Raw genomic sequence first — 6,121 nt, forward strand, 5'->3', positions numbered from 1 at the left:
GTGAGAGAGAGAGACTCTAGTTGGCCTACATATAGGTGGTATGATTGCCTTTCTAATTTCTCATCTATAAAATCCTCTCTTCCTTCCTTTCATTTCTACTCAACCCATACATTCAACAAATATAGAAGTGTGTAGAAATGACAAGTTCCTCAGGTCATCATATAAGAAATATTTGTGTTTTCGGTGGATCTAGTCCTGGGAAAGAAAAGGAGTTTTTAGAATCAGCAAATCATCTTGGTCAAGTGCTAGCTCAGAGAAAGATTCATTTAGTGTATGGGGGAGGTAGTCTTGGGTTAAAGGGAGGTGTGTCAATAGCTGCATTTTTAGAAGGTAGTCAAGTTTTGAGGGTCGTCCCCGAAGTTTTAGCACAAGGGGACATCATTGGAAAAACAATTGGAGAGGAACTTCAGGTCTCCACAATGTCTGCTCGAATGAATGCAATGTTTAACCATATTGATGCCTTCATTGCCTTACCAGGTGGTCTAGGCATATTGGAAGAGATCTTTCATATTTCCTCTTGGGCCCAACTCCACATTCACCATAAACCCATAGGTTTATCAATGTTCGTTATTTCAGGTGATATCTTCTATAGTCTATCTTTCTACCTTAGAACATTGAGGATAATGTCTCGTTTTGGTTGGGGGGAGAGGGTAGTAGTAGATAAAAAAAAAAATTGTTTTCCATTTCATAAAGCATATGCAAAATTATTGTTACTAGGATGGCAGAGTAAATGAGCTTTTTTGTTAAAGTGACCATTCTTAATAAGGTCTATCATAATACTTCTTGAAATATTCAGGTTTACAAACTCTCGTATTGTTACCACTTAATTCTGCTCATATACTTATTTAACAAGTATTTTTAAAACTTAATTTACACACACACACGTATTGTTACCACTTAATTCTGCTCATATACTTATTTAACATGTATTCTTAAACCTTAATTTACACACACACACTTTAACATATGATTGTGGGTTGCATATTGGATTATTACATTATTTATGTTTTTTTGTTAAAGGTAACAACTAAGGGAAAGGGATAGTATATAATTAAAAAAAATAAAAAAAAGAAAAGAAAAAAAGAAAAAAGAAAAAAAATGATAATAATAAAAATATAGATAAGTTTGGTTTCGTAGCATTCCTAACCTAAGCAATTAAGCCCGAAGGGGTGTTTTAACACCTAATACCCTAAAGTCAACTGACTTGGGAGCTATTGGCCCAACGCTTGTAACATGGGTTGAGGACAAAAGCTTAAGGGAATTAAACATTGCACTATCTACATATCAGTATCTAGGACCCGAGTTACTAAGCTCGTAGGGGTGTCTTAACACCTAATGCCCTAAGACCAACTGGTCTGAGAGTCATTAGCTGAAAGCTCATTACATGGGTTAAAGATGCATGATGTTTTTAAATTATATGTATATATATTTAAAAAAAAGAAAAAAAAAAAGAAGACAAAAATAATAATCCCAACCCAAGGAAGTTAACCTTAAACATTAGAACAAAAATTTTGTTTTCTTCCAAGAAAAGCCCCATAATTATGTGTTGATACATTGAGCACAAAAGAAAGGTTTATGAATATCTTGTTAAGAGGTATTGAGCAGGTATATAAATTTAACGAGAGTTTGTTTATCTGGATAGATTAATGAAAGTTAAATGATGAATACCTTACTTTGTGGAATTTGCAAATTGTTTTTCTATTTTAACGCTTTGATTACTAGGGACTAGTAATAAGCTGGTTGGGGGTGTGATTAGTACTTAAAAGTGCATTTTAAATGCAGGCCATCACATAAATGAAAGGATTGATTGATGAATTTAAGAACTGAAATTGAAAGGCTAAGAGATGACCAAACTTAGAAAAGAGATGTCGGTGCAATCCAAACCAGAATAGTATTCAGTAATTGGGTCATATCTAGAGCTATAGATCTTAGATTTAGGTCTACTTTATATGGATGGAAAGGTAAGACATAGGCCTACAACTTTTCATATGGAGCCCAAGATCTAAAAAGGCTATTTTCAAGTCCAAATTGTAGCAACAACAAAGAAGTCCGAATATGTCCTCCAGCCCGAGCACTGTTTAGTATTTTGGCCATATCTGGAGTTCTAGAAGTCAAAATGAGCTGAATGTTTTACATAAGAAAGCTGAGACAATTGCCTACAACTTTCATGTTTTCGAGTGGCTCCAATTTTGGCATTATCAATGATGTTTTGGGCAGACAAGAGAAGATAAGGATTGTCACCAAGTCAAGAGTTGGCCACCCACTCATCAATTAGTCATCAAATCAATAGTTCCCAATTTTGGCCTATAAAAGGAGACATTTTCCATGCATTTAGGCGTCTTGGTCTCCAGATCAAGATCATGCTTTTTCTTTCTTCTTTGTATTTTTTTTGTATTGCTTATGCTTTGCTTTCACTAATATCAAGTTTATGCCTTTCATTTCCTTTCCTTTACTTTGTTAACTCTTATCTTATTTATGTTCTTATTTTGTCTATTTATTTTCATTATGTCTAGCTAAGTTTATTATGTCAAGGTGAAAAGGTTACACTAATGGTGTAACAATAAGTATAGTGTAAACTTAATATGTACTTTAATGTTTGATACTAACATGTTTCGTATTTGTTATCTTGTTCACTCTTTAATACTTTGCTTGTTAAATGACTAATCTTGATTTATGTTGTATAACACTTGGTATAACAAATTCTTTGCACTTTCATAGCCCATACTGTATGGTATAACGGACACCTGAGCTATGAAAGGAACTTGATTTGTTGTTAACATAAGTTATAATCATGAATGCTTGACGAGATTTACAAGTATCACCTGAGCTATGAAAGGAACTTGATTTGTTGTTAACATAAGTTATAATCATGAATGCTTGACGAGATTTACAAGTATTAGCATTAATCGAATAAGATGACTAATGTAATCATGTTCACAATCTATAATCTGATTGGAACCTCCTTTGTGTATGGTTTCCAATTGAATAATAAGAGTTTATACTATACTTTTTGACATGCTATTAGTGGATCCTCTAACCTTGATATTTGTTATTATCATTGTTTAATCCTTACATTAATATTTCATCTCAAAGTTCTCATCTTCTTCATCTTCTTCTCCTTCTTTTTCTTTATTATTATTATTATTATTAAATTTGTTATTGTTATTATTATTATTATTATTATTATTATTATTACTATTATTATTGTTGTTGTTATTATTATTGTTGTTGAATTATTGTTATTTATAATTTATATAATTAACCTCCCTGTGGTTCGACCCCGGTCTTGCCGGGTTATTTATTACTTCGACACTCCTGCACTTGGGAGAAGACATCAATCTTTTCATCGTGTCATTGAGCCTTCGTTGCATTTCCTTACAAGGTTTAGCATTTTTCTCCAAATAAATTATGTGTGTACAAATCAAAGGACTAATTCCTTTTATGTCAGCTATGGTCCATCCTAATGTATTTTTGTGCATTTTTAGAGTTTATAATAACTTACCTTCTTGATGCGCATTAAGTTTGCAAGATGATTATTACCGGAAAAGTTTTATTTTCTCCCAAAAATGAGTATTTAAGATTGAATGACAACGACTTCAAATGAGGTTTGGGTGGTTGAACACTTGAAGGTTTGGATTTAATTGATAGTGGTGGCAATTCCTCAATTTGTGGCCTCCAATTACTTGCCTGTGATTCTTCCTGAAAATAAACCATTTACAAATCATTAGATTCATCAATCTCAATTTCACTGGAAGTGGTTTGAAATTGATCATGAATTAATTTTTCAGTAAAGTCCACTTCGTGTAAATCATTATTATCTCCAGGTTGCTTGCAAATGTTAAAAATATTCATCTCCAATGTCATGTTTCCAAATGATAGCTTCATCAGTCCATTCCTATAATTAATCAATACATTAGAAGTTGCAAGAAATGAACGTCCTAAAATAACAGGAAATGAATTACATACTTCAACAGGTTGTGTGTCTAAGACAATAAAATCCATAAGATAAATGAATTTATCAACTTGTACTAACACATCTTCAATTATTCCTTTAGGCACTTTTACAAATCTATCGGCAAGTAATAGAGTTACATAAGTTGGTTTTAACTCACCTAAATTGAGACTTTAAAAAACTAAATATGAAAGTAAATTCACACTAGCTCCAAGATCAAGTAAGGCTCTTTCAATTTTATGTTCTCCAATAAAGCAAGAAATTATAGGACAACTAGGGTTTTTATATTTCAAAACATTATTGTTTTGAAGAATGACACTTACTTGTTCAGCTAAAAAGGCTTTCTTTTTCACATTCAGTTTCCTCTTCACCGTGCATAGATCTTTCAAAAATTTAACATAGGAAGGAACCTGTTTAATAGCATCCAAGAAAGGAATATTGATTCTTACTTGTTTGAAAGTTTCAAAGATTTCAGAGTTGTAATTGACTTTCCTTTGTTTGGTCATGGCATGAGAAAATGGAAGTGCTGGTGGGGAATTAGTCTTTTCTTTGCAAATTTCATATTCAACCCCTTTCTTACCCTCAAAGATTGACTCATCATCTTTCTCACAAGGTTTAAGAGTGAGTTTTTCAATAACCTTACCAGTGCGAAGAGTAGTGACTGATTTGACTTGATCCATGTGTTGGCTTCTAGAACTACTTGCATTTGCATTGTATTGCCCCTTGGGATTTTGTTGTGGTTGAGATGGAAACTTACCTTTCTCTTGGAAACAAAGAGCAGATGTCAATTTTGTAAGAGTATCTTTAAAATCTATCATGTTTTGAGCAAGTTGAGTATTCATTGTCTCTTGCTTTTCAATGAATGCATGCAATGTTTCCTCAAGATTTCTTCTAAGAGGTAGAGCATAAGGAGGTGTTATTAGTACTTAAAAGTGCATTTTTATCAAGGTTTTATATCATCATTTTGCATTTGAAGTATCAATAACTCCTTAACTAAAGCATGTTTTATAATAACATATCAAATAATATAAGATACCTTTAATTTATGGTAAATGTTTATTTTAAATGCAGACCTATCACATAAATGAAAGGATTGATTGATGAATTTAAGAACTGAAATTGAAAGGACAAAGAGAAGACCAAACTTAGAAAAGAGATGCCAGTGCAATCAAAACTGGAACACTATTCGGTAATTGGGTAATATCTGGAGCTGTAGATCTTAGATTTAGGTCTACTTTATATGGATGAAAAGGTAAGACATAGGTCTACAACTTTTATATGGAGCCCAAGATCTAAAAAGGTCATTTTCAAGTCCAAATTGTAGCAACAACAAAGAAGTCTGAATCTGTCCTCCAGCCCGAGCACTGTTCGGTGTTTGGTCCATATTTGGAGTTCTAGATGTCTAAATGACTTGAATGCTTTACACAAGAAAGCTGAGACAATTTCCTACAACTTTCATGTTTTAAGTGGCTCCAATTTTGACGTTATCAATGATGTTTTGGGCAGACAAGAGAAGATAAGGATTGTCACCAAGTCAAGAGTTGGTCACCCACTCATTAATTAGTCATCAAATCAATAGTTCCCAATTTTGGCCTATAAAAGGAGGCATTTGCCATGCATTTAGGCATCTTGGTTTCCAGATCAAGATCATGCTCTTCCTTTCTCTCTTTGTATTTTTTGTAATGTTTATGCTTTGCTTTCATTAATATCAAATTTATGCCTTTCATTTCCTTTCATTTACTTAGTTAACTTTTATCTTATTTATGTTATTATTTTGTCCATTTATTTTCATTATGTCTAGCTAAGTTTATTATGTCAAGGTGAAAAGGTTACACTAATGGTGTAAGAATAAGTATAGTGTAAACTTAATATGGACTTTAATGTTTGATACTAACATGTTTTGTATTTGTTATCTTGTTCACTCTTTAATACTTTGCTTGTTAAATGACTAATCTAGATTTATGTTGTATAACACTTGGTACAACAAATACTTTGCACTTTCATAGCCCATACTGTATGGTATAACCGACACCTCAGCTATGAAAGGAACTTGATTTGTTGTTAACATAAGTTATAATCATGAATGCTTGACGAGATTTACAAGTATTAGCATTAATTGAATAAGATAACTAATGTAATCATGTTAATAATTTATAATCTGATTGAAAC

The sequence above is a fragment of the Populus euphratica genome, unplaced genomic scaffold, assembly GCF_000495115.2.
Source record: "Populus euphratica unplaced genomic scaffold, PopEup_1.0 scaffold578.1, whole genome shotgun sequence".
Classification (NCBI taxonomy): domain Eukaryota; kingdom Viridiplantae; phylum Streptophyta; class Magnoliopsida; order Malpighiales; family Salicaceae; genus Populus; species Populus euphratica.